This window comes from Hemitrygon akajei, chromosome 17 (genome assembly GCF_048418815.1).
Source record: "Hemitrygon akajei chromosome 17, sHemAka1.3, whole genome shotgun sequence".
NCBI lineage: Eukaryota > Metazoa > Chordata > Chondrichthyes > Myliobatiformes > Dasyatidae > Hemitrygon > Hemitrygon akajei.
In genome coordinates this window covers 62,109,481-62,127,052 of record NC_133140.1, presented here as the reverse complement: position 1 = coordinate 62,127,052, position 17,572 = coordinate 62,109,481, and the positions used below count along the sequence as shown (strand labels likewise).

The following is a 17,572-nucleotide window of genomic DNA, read 5'->3' as shown; positions in this document are numbered from 1 at the left end:
AGCAAGTCCTTCTTCTGGGTTTCACCCAGAGTCCAATGGCCAGACGGAGTGGGTGGAACAAACCCTAAGGTGCCTGGCCTCTGAAAGACCGGATGAGTGGTGCAATCACTTAATGTGGGCAGAGGACGCCCACCACACTTTACAGCATTCAGCGCACGGGATATCCCCTTTTGAATACTAATTTGGGAATTCCCCATCCCTATTCCCTGAGCAGGTTAGGCTTCCTGTGGCTGAAGATCTAGTCCAACACTCCAGGAGAAATGGACTAGGGCAGGGGAGATCTACCCACAAGGCTGAATAAAGGCCACCCACAAGAAGACTGAAACCAATTTTGCAGCCTAGGCAACAGGTCTCAAGATTTACTTGATGCTAAATATCCATTTAGTTCCTCTGCCATTACCATATTTCCCTCATTCTCTAGAGGAGCCAGTATTCAGCTTTTTTTTGCCAGGCAGTCAGCAATTCTTGGTCCTTTCGGAGTAACTGGGTCACGATATGAATGTTCCTGACTCGACCCTTGTATTTTTTACAAGCCCAAGGCCAAGTGGCTAGCTCAGCCCGGCACGGATGGAAAGCGGGGGTGGCCTGAGTTGGATTCGAACCCAGGAACCTTCGCTCCGAAGTTTGGTGCTGATCCCATTGCGCCACCAGCCAGCCTGTATTCAGCTGTATTTTTCTTGGTATGGTAACCCCTCTGCAAGAAACTGCAGAATGTTGTAGACACTGTGTAGCACATCATGGACTCTATGGACTCTGTTTATACTGCCCACTGCCTCAGTAAAGCAGCCAGCATAGTCAAAGACCCCACCCAATCCAGACATTCCCTCTTCTCCCCTCTTCCATCGGGCAGGAAGTAAAAAAGCCTGAAATCACGTACCAACAAGCTCAAGGACAGCTTCTACCCCACAGTTGTGAGACAATTAAATAGTTCACTGGTATGAACATTTACACTCTTGTCCTCACAATCTACCTTGCTATGATGTTGTTTACCTGCACTGCACTTTCTCCGCAGCTGTTACATTTTATTCTGCATTCTGTTATTGTTTTATTTTGTTCTACCTCATTATGCTATGTAATGATCTGATCTGTATGAACAGTATGCAAGATATTTTTCCACTGTATCTTGGAACATGTGACAATAATAAACCAATTCAATTTCCAATTCTATCTCTTTCTTCGTTCACATATGTGTGTGTGTGTGTATTTATATATATACATACATATATTGTCTATAGTTTTTAAATTTTCTGTCAGGTTGCCCTGAAATTTCATGTTTGCTTTTTGTGTGATCTATTGTAGTCCTCCTTTGCTAGATTATGGATTTATTTATCTGGTCAGCTGTTAAGTTTTGCCTCTTTATATGATTTCCCTTTCAGCTTACAACTGTCCTTAACTTTCTGGGTTAGCCTTTCTGGGAGGGCTCACCTCTCCTTGAAACCTTTCCATTAACTGGAATATAAATTTGATGAGTATCAATCATTATTTACCTCCAAGTATTGATTCTGTTTTTAACATATCAGTGGTAATAGGATCCTTTTACATCATGTGACCTGAATTTACACACCTTAACACAACTCCTACTAGTTTCAGATGGGTAGCTGATCATCTGTAAGGTCTTGTCAGAAAGGTGATTTCATAACTCTTGCTTCCAGTTCCTGCTTGATAGCTATCTCTTTTCTATAACATATAACATGTACTAATGTGATCAAATGTGATGTCCAAACCAGTTACTTCTTTGAACCAATGTTTTATCTTTTTTTTCCAGAAGTAAGGTTATGTTGGCAACAGCTCATTAGTACTTACATGTTTCTTACACAAGAGTAAAAGATTATGACTCATGGAGACTGCGTGCTTGGTTGGAATTGTTTATGAAATTTTACTGATGCACTTGCCACTTTTAATCTTAATTACTTTTGCCTCTTTAATTTTGGATTTTCCTTTGAGGGCTTTCCTCACAAGACCAACTGCATGACTAGTTACAGATCTCACAGATCAGAAAAGTTCATCTTTTTGAAATACTTTATGTTCCAAGGGGTTTAGTGAAAAAGGCTTGCCGTGCTTTTGAAGTATCACAGTATGTCACAAACTCATTGGTAATAAAGATACAATTTCTGAAACAATGAAATAAAGCTCAGCATAGATACCTGAGTACCCCTGGACTGTGCATCAATATCTCAGGAAGCAGACAATCTAAATGCTAATCGTTTTTGGATTACTGTTTAGGTTGCAATTCAGATAATCAAAAATGTCTTCACAACACTTTTCATGAAAAAAATGATCATTCTGAAAGAGCCCCATAATTTGTTTCTTAACCTGATAATGTTCTTTAACTTATTAATCCATAAACATATCTTGCAACTTAGTCCAAACTTCATTGCTCAGTCCTTTGAATCGATCTGAATAGCAGAGTTTGAAATATTAAAATGTGAAAGTACCATTCATTCTGCAAAACTTCTCAGTTTTGACCATGAGCTTATATGTATTTAGTTTGTGTCTATTGCTATTGCTCACTATTTTGTTATCTCTACTAGAATAGCAAAACCCAAAATCCTTCATCAAAACTATACGTGCTCAGAAATTAATCAGGTGTTAGAATCAAAACTTTGCAGACAAGTGCACAGTTTAAACACTGTCATGCTATATATGCTCAGTTCACTATGCCTTAATTATTCACAGCTTTCTTTGTTGTTAGCACCACCGTTGCTTAAGGGCCAACTAATACTACATTGTATAAATAAACAATACTACACTGGATTATTTCAATCAATCAATGGTTGTTTTATTCAAGTTGTGCTTTTTTTCTACTGTCAGTAACATACAACAAAATATCCTCTGAATGTCTTCTCTCCGCAGTTTAAAGCCTCATGGACCCTGACCATATACAGCCTACTTCCGCATAAGAACCATAAGCAGAATTTTTCCAGTAGATCCATCATTTCAGTCTATTCTAATCCCATAGAACTCTTGCCATAAATCTTCTTTTCCTTCTTATCCAGTCTCTGCTTACCTACATTTTGCACACTTCCATTGCTCTCCCATACTGACTAATTCTCAGCAGCTCACTTTCACCATAAATGTGCAATCACAGCACATCTCCAACTCACATCAGAATGATCTTCTTCTTTTGTGACCTTCAATCCATTGCCAACCTCATTCACAGCTAAGCATTCCACTCTGAACAACTTTTCATTCTATTCATTTTCTCTGAATAAAATGTGGTACAGATCAGTCCAATCTATTCCTGCATCTTTGAGGGATACAGGTATGAATCTATGTTGCAGCTTTACGCTGCCATCCTCAATCCCCAACTCAACATCCTTTCCTTGCTTGCTGTTCTGTGTTGTGATACTGCTGTTGCTTCTTGTTCCTGAACATAACTGGAAAATTTTATTCTTTGCTGCCAGTTTCCAACCTGCTCTCACTTTCACAGTCCATTTAGATTTCCTCCTTTAACAAGAGCATATATGAGCAGGAATAGATTGACGTCAGTGGTGGGTAAATTAATGGAAAGTATTCTTAGAGATAGTATATATAATTACCTGGATAGACAGGGTCTGATTAGGAACAGTCAAAATGGATTTGTGCGTGGAAAGTCATGTTTGACAAATCTTATTGAATTTTTTGAAGAGGTTACTAGGAAAGTTGATGAGGGTAAAGCAGTGGATGTTGTCTATATGGACTTCAGTAAGGCCTTTGACAAGGTTCCACACGGAAGGTTAGTTAGGAAGGTTCAACCGTTAGGTATTAATATTGAAGTAGTAAAATGGATTCAACAGTGGCTGGATGGGAGATGCCAGAGAGTAGTGGTGGATAACTATTTGTCAGGTTGGAGGCCGGTGACTAGTGGTGTGCCTCAGGGATCTGTACTGGGTCCAGTGTTGTTTGTCATATACATTAATGACCTGGATGATGGGGTGGTAAATTGGATTAGTAAAGAGCAGATGATACTAAGGTAGGTGGTGTTGTGGATAATGAAGTAGGTTTTCAAAGCTTGCAGAGAGATTTAGGCAAGTTAGAAGAATGGGCTGAATGATGGCAGATGGAGTTTAATGCAGATAAGTGTGAGGTACTACATTTTGGTAGGAATAATCCAAATAGGACATACATGGTAAATGGTAGGGCATTGAAGAATGCAGTAGAACAGAGTGATCTAGGAATAATGGTGCATAGTTCCCTGAAGGTGGAATCTCAAGTGGATAGGGTGGTGAAGAAAGCTTTTGGTATGTTGGCCTTTATAAATCAGAGCATTGAATATAGGAGTTGGGACGTAATGGTAAAATTGTACAAGGCATTGGTAAGGCTGAATTTGGAGTATTGTGTACAGTTCTGGTCACCGAATTATAGGAAAGATGTCAACAGAATAGAGAGAGTACAGAGAAGATTTACTAGAATGTTACCTGGGTTTCAGCACCTAAGTTACAGGGAAAGGTTGAACAAGTTAGGTCTCTATTCATTGGAGCGTAGAAGGTTGAGGGGGGACTTAATAGAGGTATTTAAAATTATAAGGGGGTAGATAGAGTTGAAGTGGATAGGCTTTTTCCATTGAGAGTAGGGGAGATTCAAACAAGAGGACATGAGTTGAGAGTTAGAGGCAAAAGTTTAAGGGTAACACGAGGGGGAATTTCTTTACTCAGAGAGTGGTAGCTGTGTGGAATGAGCTTCCAGTAGAAGTGGTAGAGGCAGGTTCGGTATTGTCATTTAAAGTAAAATTGGATAGGTATATGGACAGGAAAGGAATGGAGGGTTATGGGCTGAATGCGGATCAGTGAGACCAGGTGACAGTAAGTGTTCGGCACAGACTAGAAGGGCTGAGATGGCCTGTTTCCATGCTGTAATTGTTATATGGTTATATAGTTTATATAGGAATAGGTTACCTTGCTCCCTTAAGACTGTCCTCTACTCCTCGTCTGTGCCTGTGCCATATAGCTGCCAATACTCCAACCTACCTCTAGTGATAATGGCCTCTACAATCCTCTGGGACAGAAGATTCCAGAGATTCCCTATCCTCTGTAAGTAGAAATTTCTGCACACTACAGTTATAAATGACTGCCTCCTGTCTGTGATTGTAGATGAATCACTAAAAATTATCACTTTACTGGGAGAAGCAAAAAGGAATGGAATTAGTATAAGGGCTATGTGGCAGCGTATTAACTTTCAGTGATTCCTGCACACAAATACCCTAGTCCTTCTGACCATGGACACTTTTTAATCTCTCACCATTTAGAAATAAAACTTTTTTTTCTACCCTTGTGGATAATTCATCATTTTTCCATAGTGAGTGAGAGAGGCCTCCATCGGTCAGGGCCAACCACGGATGTTGCATAGTAGCTGTCTAGCTACCACAAGCCTGGGAAGACAATATGGCGAGCAAACTGTTGCCCATGTAGCAAGCTCCCCCTCTCCAAGCATCTGATGAAACCAAAGGAACAGCAGAGACTGATGCAGTTCGGCATCAGCAGCATCGTAGAAGTTGCCGGTCAGCATTGAGCTCAATGCAGGACTGCCTTAGGGACTCCAGCTCTGGATTTTTCCCTCGGGGTTTACTCCCGAAGCCTTCCCCTTGAGTGGGTATAGCTGCAAGGCAGCAGAGGTTTGAGATCAGAGCTTTTCTCCTCCTAGATGAGCTGCCAACCACGCCAATGAGCCCCATCTGCCCAAAGTGACTAGTTTCAAGTCACCAGTAACCCGCTTGTGTCCTTCCTCCTGTCAGTAGAAACAGTTCTGCTGGGTTTAGTAGCTAAGCCCCACATGAAGGCCAGGAGCTGGACTTGGTTGTCAGAGGCTATTTGAGGCTCACGCCATTGCGGGCATTTAATAGGTAGTGGGAGCTTGTCCTCATTACCACCCCTGGCTATAAAACCTTAAGGAAGTTATTTTTCCATAAAGTAGTCAATATTGTAGTCATTTACCCTGTATATTTTCTCTTCAAGAAATCCTGCATCCTCCTCTCAACTCCCACTGCCACCCAGCTTTGTATCAACTGAGATGTATTTAGTTTAGTCATCCAGATCTTCGATATAGATTGTAAACAGTTAGGGCACAGTAACCCATCTTTGTGCCCTTGGTTATGGGCTCCTGATCCAGAAATTACTCTCATTCTTACTCTCCATTTCCTGTTCATTTACCAATCCTTAATCCATTACAGTATATTACACGCAATGCTATTTGCTCTAATTCATATTTTCTTGTTTTGCAGCTTATAAAAGGTTTCCTGAAACTCCAAATGCACATCATTCCATCAGGAAATGTAGAGGAGAGCAGAGCAGTGGAGATAATTCAGCAATGAATGATAACTTTCCATCATCTTCTCACCCTGTTGCCATCAGGAAGAAATTACAGGAGTCCCAGGACTCACATCACCAGGTTCAGGAACACTTATTACCCCTCAATCAGGCTCTTGAACAAGAGGGGTGAACTTCACTCAACTTCACTAACCCCATCGCTGAATTGTTCCCACAACCTGTGGACTCACTTTCAAGGACTCTTTATCTCATGCTCTCAATATTTATTGCTGCTTTCTTTCCTTCTTTATGTTTTTCTCTTTGTTTGTAGCTGCTCAGTTTGTTGTCTTTTGCACAGCCTGTCTGCCTTACTGGTGTGGCCTTACATTGATTTCAATATAGTTATTGGATTTATTGAGTATGCCCACAAGAAAATGAATCACAGGGTTGTATATGGTGATATATACATAGTTTGATAATAAATTTACTTTGAACTTTGAACTTTAATGGACTGCACAAAGAGCACCTCATGAGAAACCATAAAAACGAAAGAACAGATACTGAACACAACAGGGCAATAATGTAACTGAAAGCGAGGAACAACTGGTTAAGTCTGGCTGGTTCATATGAGTGAACAAGGACTGTGGGTGCGAGCTGGTTTTAAATAGGCTGCAGGTGATGAGTTGGAAATGAGTGGTATGCGACTCCTATTAGTTGAGCGGAGGCTGGAAGGGGCCTGCTTGTGCACCAACACCTCACCCCTGGGCCGTATCCTTCCCAGTCAACCAGATACTGCACACCCCATCCACAATGATGTAAATACATCAACCGGCAAACCGTGTACACTGGACAACCTTCCACCATGCTAGGTTCTGGAGGTACATGCTCAGGTGGGTTGAGACATGACACAGAGATGGTAAGTGACTGGGTTGATGTGATAGATAATTTTAAAGGCATTAATGAACCAAGGCGAGAGCTTGCATGAGTCAGTGTGCAAGGGCAGAGCTCGGGTGGACAGCCAGACACTGTCTCCAGACCAGAGTAGTCTGGTTGACAACTTTGGATGACCCTCCATGCCCTCTTTCAAGCATTCTGGAAGTGGGAAATCAAGGCCCTGTTGGACAAGATCTTTACTGTTCGCTCCTCTGTGGGGAACAACAGGAGTTGATGGCCATGAAGCACAGGGTGTCAAATCCATTGCAGAGCAGGTGTGTAGATCGTGGACAATTCAGCCCAAAGCAGATACTTCTTCCATGTGGAAGAGTTAAAGGTGGTGAAACATCATAGAAACTTCTCTGCTTGCTGATTGTCTCTTACTGAATGACCATATGTCTGCAGATGATAGCTAGAGTACAAACTCAGTGAGGTGCAGAGGAGGACCAAAAGGCTCGCCAGAAGCAGGAGATGAACCATAGGCCCCTGTTTGACACAATGTCCTGAAGGAAACCATTGAGATGAGATACATATCGGAGAAATAGGCCCACCACCTCAGCAGCTAATGGAAGTCTGTGGAGGGCAACGAAGTGGGCTGCCTGGGATAACCAGTCCATCACTGTCATGATCACCATGGCCCCACTGGAAGGTGGCAAACCTGCAATGAAATACATGGCAATGTGGGACCATGGATGTTGAGGTCTGGTAGGAACTGCAGGAGCCTAGAAGGCCACCAGTCGGAGGAATTGGACAGGGCGCATTAAGGGCAGGCAGTGAAAAACTGCAATCATGGTGGGTCACCAGAACCAGCCGGAGAGGGGTGAGGACTGGGCCCACTGGAGTGCACAGCTGCCCACACACATATGCAGTTGTCAGGTACGTTGGCTGAGCAGGCTTGTGCTGTAGAGCCTGTTGGATCTGGTTCTCAGAACTGGGGCAGGGATGAAATTATGGGATGAGGGTCGATCTCTGTTTCAGCTGGATTGAACTGTCATGACAGGGCATCCCACTTAGTGTGCCTGGAGCTGGGCTGGTAGGAGATGGTGGAGATGAATTGCTCGAAGAAGAGGGCTCAGTGAGCCTGACGTGGGTTGAGTTGGTGGATCTGTTGTATGGATGTGAGGTTCTGGTGGTCAGTCCAGAGCAGGAGGGATTGGTGCTTCCCATCAGCCAGTGCCTCCATTCCTCTAAGGCCCATTTGATGGCTCCCTGTCTCCTACTCCATAGCAGTGCTGTGTAGAGTTGAACTTGTTCAAGAAGGCACAAGGGTGTGTCTTTCCATTTGGTCCTCGCTGGGAGAGGATGGCCCTGGCACCCACATCAGATGCATCTGCCTCTACAACAAAAGGGCTGGAGGGGTTCAGATGGCTGAAAATGGCAGGGTGATGAAGCAGCTCTTGAGTTCCTTGAAAGTATAGTCCGTGATAGCGGACCAGGTTTTCCATGAGGTAGGTGATTTGCTCAGGGAAGTGAGAGGAGCAGCAATTTGGCTGTAGTTCATGGAAAAATGGAGTTAGAAGATGGAGAAGCTTGAGAAGTGCTCAGATGTTTGAGGAACCACATGCACTTTCTCTGGGTCCAAGGTTATACCTTGGGATGAAAAGACGTACCCGGGAAAGAAATGACTGGGATGTGGAACTGTTGTTCCTCTAACTTGCAGTACAGTTGGTTTTTGAGGAGGCGCTGATGGACTGAATGGATGTGACAGACATGGTCTTGAGGGTCCTTGAAGAAGATGAAGATGTCGTTGAGGTAGATAAATCATACCTGTGTAGCATATCTTGGGTGATCTTGTTAATGAAGTCTTGGAAAACGGCTGGACTGTTGGAAATTTGAAAGGCATCACCAAGTATTCGTAATGGCCATTGGGTGTTATGAACACCATTTTCCTCTCATTCCTCTGGCAGATGCAGATTAGGTTGTATGTGCTCCATAGATCAAGTTTGGCGATCTGGCCCCATGGAGTGTTCTGAATGTGCTATCATCAAGGGAGAGGGTAGCAGTTCTTAATGGTGATTTTCTTGACTCCAGTTGATGCAGGGATAGAGACCAGCATCTTTCTTTTTGACAAAAAAGAATCCTGCACTAACTTGTGGCTGGGATGGTCCAATGTTTTAGTGCTTCGGCAATGTCATTATTCAAAGTTTGTGTCTCAAAGGAGGAGAGAAGAACAGACAACCTTGAGGAGGGGCGGTGCCCTGGAGGATGTGGATCATGAAGTCGTGTGGTCTTTGAGGTGGCAGGGTACAGGCTTTCTTTTTACTGAAGGTAATGGCTAATTTGTGGTATTCGTGCAGAGGTTTGGTGAGGTCAAGGGTTTCTCCTATTTCTACGGATTTATGGGGTGAAGTCAGCTGAGGTTGCAGACAAATGGTCCAGCAGTTAGGTCCCCAACTCAGCAATGAACTGGAGACCAGGCAATGTGAAGGTCATGAGTGGAGAGCCAGGGATAACCCAAGATGAGAGGAGTATTGGGTAAGTCAATAGAAAGTTGCTTGGTGCGCCAGAATCTACCAGTGTCTCCTGAGCAGGTAGAGTCATCGGGGTGTGGATGAGGACAGAGAGAGTGAGTCAGACTATGCTACTGGAATAAGTGTCTGGGGGATCTTACCAAATAGAAGGTCCCTGGTCTCTATCTGGTGGTACCATTTCCTGAACAGAGTGGGTATTTGAAGCATGGGTTATCAGATGCTCTACAGTAAGCACTCAAGTTGTTTCTCCACCAATGATCATGCTATTGGGTGGGGGTGTTTAAGGAGCTCTCCCTAACTGCTTGCGATCTGAAGCTATTGCTGATGAGGGTCCAGCAGCCTGAAGTAGTTCTGGGAATGGAAATGGGATTCTGGCTGCTGATCTGGAGGGTTGTCCCAAAAGGCGCTTGTCAATACGGAGGGCCAGAGTGATAACATTTCTGAGGTTGGTGGGCATCTCCTGGGGTAGACTGCTCATCTTTCAAGCACTCCAAGAGGTCATGATTGTAATGGGCCAGGAGAGTTTCTGCATTCCAGCTGCACTCTGCCACGAGGGCCCAGAATTCTGCGGTGTAATCCAATACCAAGCAGGCAAAATATCAATCTACTGCCTCACTTCCACTTCGCAGATGGCCGAAAACCTGGCACATCTCAGCATTGAATTCCTAATATTTTTAGCAAATGGCGTTTTTATTGTCACAGTTAGCAACAGCTCAGGTCAGAGCTCACCCACTCAGGAGGGAGATGACGAAGGCAGTCTTGGCTCAGTGTATGGAGTACAGAGATGGCTGGAGCTTGAATTGTAAGACTCACTGGGACAGGAAGTTGTAGTTTCAGGTTACAGATCTGTCAAAGCGTTCAGGCACTGGAATCCAGGGCTCCCGGTGTGGAGTCGTTGCAACGAGATGGAAAGTTAGTTGAGAGGGGAGAGCAGATGGTCAACGGTTTTCTGCTGCCTCTGGATTGCAAACTCATGTCAGCGGATGACTTCCTTTAGGCGAGCTCTGCTGGGTCAGTCGCTGGCTCACCCATCCTGTCAGAAACATTTAGGGGAGGCTTGACCTAAAATCAGAGCAGCAGAGACAATTCGGCAATGAATGATAACTTTAATAATAGACTGCACAAATAACAAGCCATGGAGAGAGAGCAGTTACTGAACACCTCAGGCCAAGGACCTAAATGAAACTGGATGGAATCCAAGACCTCTAAAAACCCATGCAATTTTCCCAAACTGTTTCTCTTTCACAAATGCATGTTGGTTATATCCATTCCTATATTTATTTTCTAAGTGTCCTGAATGATAGGGTTTTGCATTTTCCCTATTAGTAACAAAGCTGTAGTTTCCATTTTGTCTCAGCTTTATCTCTTAAACAGTGGGAACCATTTTTGATGTCTAGGGAACTTAGTAGCTTTCAGTCTCATTATTTTCCACAACAATATTTCTTTACAAATATTAATTTTCTCATGTCTTCATTTTCTCTGGACCTGAAGTATGACACAAATGATGATCAATATTCTCTGCTGTTCCCTTACTCCATAATATTATTTCTCTTGATTCAGTCCTGGCCCACATGAACTTTTGCAAATGTTTTCCCTGTTCCACAGATTTGTGCTAGCTTTAATAGTAATTTTGTTAGATTACTCTCATGTATTACTGTCTCCTTTTTTTTTTTACCAGTTTATTGGTCCGCCTTTACTGAATATTGAAATGGTTGCCCATCCTCAGGGTTCCTGCTCTTATGAAAAAAATTATAAGACTTTTCTTTTGATGTTTAATTTCCTTTGTTAGCAAGATTAGATCACTTCACCTTATGGGTTTTTTGTACCTTAAAGGGAAATATATTTATCACAAGCTTCTTTAAATATTAGCTATTGTTTGTTTCTTCTATCCCCTAATGTAATCTCCCAATCTAAATTTTAAGGTTCAAAGTAAATTTATTATCAAAGTACATATATGTCAAAATATACAACATTGAGATTCATTCTCTTGCAGGCATTCACAATAGAACAAAGAGATACAATAGAATCAATGAAAAACTATGCACCAAGACTGACAACAACCAATGTGCAAAAGACAAACTGCAAATGCAAATAATAATAGTAGTGATAATAATAATAATGAACTGACAAGTAAACAAACAATGCTGTGAACATGAGTTGTAGAGTTCTTGGAAGTGAATCCATAGGTTCAGGAATCAGTTTAGTATTGAGGTGAATGGAATTATCCATGCTGGTTCAAGAGCCCGATGGTTGTAGGTTAATAACTGGTCCTGAACTTGGTGGTGTGGGACCTAGGACTCCTGTACCTCCACCCTGATGGTGGAAGTAAGAAGAGAGCACAGCCTGATGATGGGGTCTTTATGTTGGGTGCTGCTTTCTTGTGGCAGCTCTCCTTGTAGATGTGCTCAGTGGTTGGAAGAGCAGTCAGTTTGATGAACTGGATAACTGTCTAAGGAAGTAGGGGCGCACCCGTGTGTTCTTAGAAACGGCACACGTGCTGGTTCCAAGATAGAACCTCTGAAAAAAGATAACGCCAATGAATTTAAATTGCTGACCCCCTCCACCTCCGATCCTTTAATGAGAACCCCAATTTCTTCTTGCTACAGTCAATAATCTACACTTTGGTTTTGCTGGCATTGAGTAAGAGGTTTTTGTTAAACCAATTAACCAGAATTTGAATATATGTTGATTTGTCATCACTTTGATTCGATCAACTACCATGATGTCATCAGCAAACTTAAATATGGCATTGGAGCTGTACTTAGCCTAACAATCATAAATATAAAGTAAATAGAGCAGAGGGCTAAGCACACAGACTTGAGGTGTGCCTGTGCGGTTGGTGGTAGTGATGGTGATTGGTAATCTACTATTTCCAATTTATGCTTCACCCCTTTGTGGTTTAGATTTAAGATCCAGGTTTTAGATTAAACTACATCATATTCAATCTTAATATAAAATTCTATAATATTATGACCACCCTTCCCTAAAGGCCCATTAGCTACATGATTATTAATTAACTTTCTCATGATGTTAGCTCTAATATTGTCAGTTTCCTGCTAATCTTAAAATACAAGTACAACTTGTATTGGGGAAATTAAATTCAAATAATTGCAAAATGCTGAAAAGTGGCACTTATTTTGCTGTGTTTTTTTTACACATTTAGATGCTGTGCTTTTAAGTTTTACTTTCTCTTGTTTCTGAATGCTTTATTATCTTTCTTACGTTAGCTATCCTTTCCTTACATGCCCTGCTTACTTCTACCACAATCTTTGTTCTTTTATAAAGATTTGACATTTTCTTGCCATTTTTGTAGTTACTCTTGCCTCAATTCTCCTACCCTCTTCCTTCTTTAATAGTTTAAATTCCTTCTATTGCCAGTCCACAACATTATATACAGTAAGCTCCTCTCACAAACCTTAAATTATGGTTAGAATTATGTTGTTTATTGTGCAATATATAATGGGAGAAAAGATATGCTTACGTCACAGTGGCTAAATGGGAATCCTAACAGCAGGGTGCAGATCTTTCAAGTATTTGATTCAGGCACTCTTACCTCTAATGTCAAGTTTTTCACATTTCCATTACTTAGTTTATCAATAAAAAATGAAGCAAGTAATGCCATACATAGATGGATTTTCATATATCTTCACATGTGAAAACTGGAAGTGTAGAGTCAACTGCATATCTGCCATTAATAAATTGGCTATACAGCAAACATGATTAAATAAAGTGAAGTACTGCAAACAGGTAATTTCTACTACCATCAGGCCGGTGACTTTGTAATTATGAAACTTTCTTAGCTTGAAATATAATCTTGTTTAGGATATATAATGGTTGTACTTAGATCCCAAAACATGCAAATATCCACATCTAGAGCAAAACTGTAAACTATTGATGTAATTGGTCCTCTCAACACCTACTTGACTTCATTGTGAAATGGAATTTGGAACTCAGCCATATTCTCACTTTTGTAATTGAAATGGAGGAAGGAATATTAATCAATGTTAGTTTAAAGTCAACCTTCAATTGGAGGTGGCCTGTCCATAGATGGGGATGGGTCACCCGTATTTCACCAGCCATAGTCAATGGAGCTTCAGACTTACAGTTACCTTACCAATATTTAGTGAGTTAATTAGATCCAAAAAATATTGTCAGATCATTTCATTTACATGTTTTGTTTCAAAACCTTAGAATATCCAAAAGGACTTTATACTTGCTATATAGTTACTATTGTAGCACGTGAAATGAATCATTAATCTGCACACATCAATGTCCTTCAAACAGATGGATAACAAAAATTATCAACTCTTGTTATGTTGTAATGACAATGATTGTTAATGTCTTCCTCTTCCTACATATCATCCCTTTTTCCTTTGTGTCTTTTGTCATTAAACAGATCCAGATAAAGCAAATCCTTGATCTTTCATTCCTACTAATTACAGCTCTTCCTCCATATTTCCTTTTCTCTTCATTGTCTCCTTTAAGATATTTCTCAAACCCATAACTTCTGATCATCTGCCTAATATCTTCTTATATAGCTCAGAGCTAAGAATTTTAGTTGATAAAATTTCTACTAAGAACTTGGGATATTGTGAAACATCAGTAGCTTTTTAATTAGATATTATAGTTTTGACCAAAAGATAATCAGCAACCTAGACAATTCATGTACATTTTATTCAAGTGGTGCTCAGTTACCTTTCTTCCATCTTTGACAGCAAATAGTATATCATCTCATCCAAACTATGAAAGCTCCAACTGTGGAGCTTTATAACGTTGTTGTGTGAAAGAAGTCACTGGAGAGAAGTACTGGTAGATATGATGTAATTTCTTTATTCAACAAAATGAGATACAGAAGGCATCAGGTTGAGACCGCTTTCAGAAGGAAAGGTCTGCTTGGTCCAACACTACATGATATTTTATATGCTAAGATCAAAGAAGAATTCAGGACAACTCAGTCAAATCCATATTTACAATGCTTCCTTTGAACTACATGTAACAGTTTTCAAATGCTTGGATCTTCCCACCATCACACCTAAAATAAGCGTTAATTACTGCCGTATCCATGCAATGGGATGTTGATCGGATTTGTGCTTATATAGACAATTAGTTAAGTGCCTGTTTGCTGGTCTGTCTGGTTTGCATTTTACTGTTCTGAGCTGCATTTTAAATTTCACCTTCAATGCATATTCAGATCTGAAGATCGGTCGCTGAAATCAATATCTGCTATATGTCCCAACCCAAAAAGGCCCTAACAATACCATCAGATTTTCAGCTTAATACCTTCAAACTGTTCAGAAACTCATGACTCTCTAACTTATAAACATAATATGGCAAAAATGTGCAAAGAATATGCTTATTGGGCTACAAATTAAATATTGAGACAGTTACTCCAAAGAAAAATCCAGAGTATTTTAGCAGCTCAGTTATTTGGAAAATAGAGGATTGCTGTACTTTATCATTAATCTGGATCTGATCACATCCTTCAGGTACTACTGACTGTGGCTTTTGACTCTTATCAAACTTAGTGATTGATATGTATGAATTTGCACATATTCATCTGTTCATATTTGAAATGTTTGACATTGATAAAAGCCTGAAAGATGAGCCAAATGCGATAAATGTTATTTACCTCATCTGTATGCACACACGTTGCCTGCACTTGATCCATTCAGCACACTTGATGAAAGGGTGGTGCAGTGTGTTGATTAGCCTCAGCATCTCATGATCAAGGAAGGAAAAGAGCCATCAGAAAAACCACTGGAATCCTGAGACATTCCTGCTGGAAATAATGCATGCGTGGATATCAAACATTGTTTCTGCTCCCATGTATTTTTAACATGAAATAGCCTAACAATATACGAAGTGGACATGCATAATCAAGGAAATTTATACCCCAGCCTTGTTAGGTGTTTAGTTTTACACCTTTGTGCCATCCCATGCTGTGCTTTCGCAAGACCAATCACCTGTCTGTAATGCTGCTCCTGGCACACAGGCAGAAACTGAGGACTGCAGAACCAGTGGTGAGGACCACGAAGACATGGTCGATGGAGATGGAGGAAGGTTTACAGGACTGCTTTGAATTGATGGACTGGACCATATTCAAGAATTCATCTTCTGGTTTCAATGAATAAAGTACAGTACAATTAACAGTATCGCACAGGAGCAGGCCCTTCCATCCTCAGTATTATGTCAAACCAAATACATTAATAATCAAATGACCAACTAACCTAATTCCCTCTGCCTATACAATATCCATATACCTCCATTTTCCTCATATTCATGTGCCTATCTAGACAACTCTTAAAAGCTCCTCACATATTTGCCTTTATCACCATCCCAGGGGGCACATTGCAGGCACCTGCCACTTTTAAAAAAAACTGCCTCTTACATCTTTAAAATTACCCCCTCTCACCTTATATGCATGCCCTCTGTATTTGACATTTCAACCCTAGGAAAAAACATACTGACTATTCTATGTATGCTTCTCATAATTATATAGATCTCTTTCAGATCTCCCCTTAGCCTCTGCCGCTCCAGAGAAAACAACCCTCTTGTTATAACACATGCCCTCTAATCCAGGCAGCATCTTGGTAAATCTCTTCTGCACCCTCTCCAAAGCCTTGACATCCTTCCTATAATGGGGTGACCAGAAATGTATGTAATGCTCCATATACAGCCTAACTAGAGTTTTATAAAGCTGCAACAGAATTTCCTGACTTTTGTATTCAATGCCTTGATGACTAAAGGTAAGCATACCATATGCCTTTTTAACCACTCTATCAACCTGCATAGCCACTTTCAGGGAGCTATGAACTTTGACCCTAAGATCTTTGCTCATCAGCACTGTTAAGGGTGTTACAGTGTACTGTCTCTTTACATTTGACCTACTGAGGTGAAACACTTTACATTTGGCTGGGTTAAACTTCATCTGCCATTTATCCGCCTATATCTGCAAATGATCTATATCCCACTGTATTCTTTGCCAGTCATTTACACTATGCACAGCACCACTAATCTTCATATCATCTGCAAACTTACTAATCCACCCATCTACGTTTTCATCCAGGTCATTCCACTAATCACAGACCTCCAGCTAGAGTAAGTCACTTCAACCACCAGCCTCTGTCATCAATGGATTAGCCAGTTATGAATCAAAACAGGTAATTCACCATTGATCCCATGCATCTTAATCTTTTGGATGAGCATGAGGGACCTTGCCAAATGCCTTACTAAACTCCATGTAAATATCATCCACAGAACTACCTACCTTTAATCATCCTCGTTACCTCATCAATAAACTCTATCAAGTTTGTAAGACACAACTTGCCCTGTACAAAGCCATGCTGGTTCTACCTAATTAGGCCATGGTTTTCCAGATTCTCATTAATCCTATCCCTAAGAATTCTCTCCAGTAACGTCCTTACCACTGATGTGAGGCTCACCTGTCTATAGTTTCCAGGATTATTCCTGGTTCTCTTCTTGAACAATGGAACAAAATTAGCTACTCGCCAGTCCTCCAGGACCTTGCTTGGGGCTTGAAAGGACACAAAGAAATCTGTCACTGCCCCGGCAATCTGTTCTTTGCCTCTCTCAATGACCCGGAGTATATCTCACCAGGCCCTGGGGATTTATCCTCCTTAATGCTTTTTAAGAGACCCAGCACTACATCCTCCTTTATTTCAAAATGCCCAAGTGTATCAGTACTCTCGACCCTGATCTTCTTATCCTCGATGTCCTTCTCCTTGCTAAATACTGATGTAAAGTACTCATTAAGGACCTCATCCACATGCTTTTCATCTAAGCAAATGTTTTCCTCCTTAATCTTTGTGTGGTCCTACTCTCTCCCTAATTATCCTCTTAATCCTGATGTATGTCTAAAATGCCTTGGGTTTCTCTTTAACCCTACTTGCAAAGGACTTTTCATGGTCCCTCCTGACTTTCCTAATT

The 17,572-nt window shown here is 41.1% G+C and overlaps 1 long non-coding RNA gene across 1 annotated transcript in view; it reads right to left on the bottom strand.

Annotated features, from left to right (window-relative positions):
• LOC140740999 (uncharacterized) overlaps nt 1–15,367 on the bottom strand; it is a 54,607-nt gene extending 39,240 nt beyond the window's left edge. Inside the window, exon 1 of the long non-coding RNA XR_012101979.1 lies at nt 15,255–15,367. This is a non-coding gene — a long non-coding RNA (uncharacterized lncRNA). The remainder of the gene's footprint in view (nt 1–15,254) is intronic.
• Between the last annotated feature and the right edge of the window lie 2,205 nt (nt 15,368–17,572).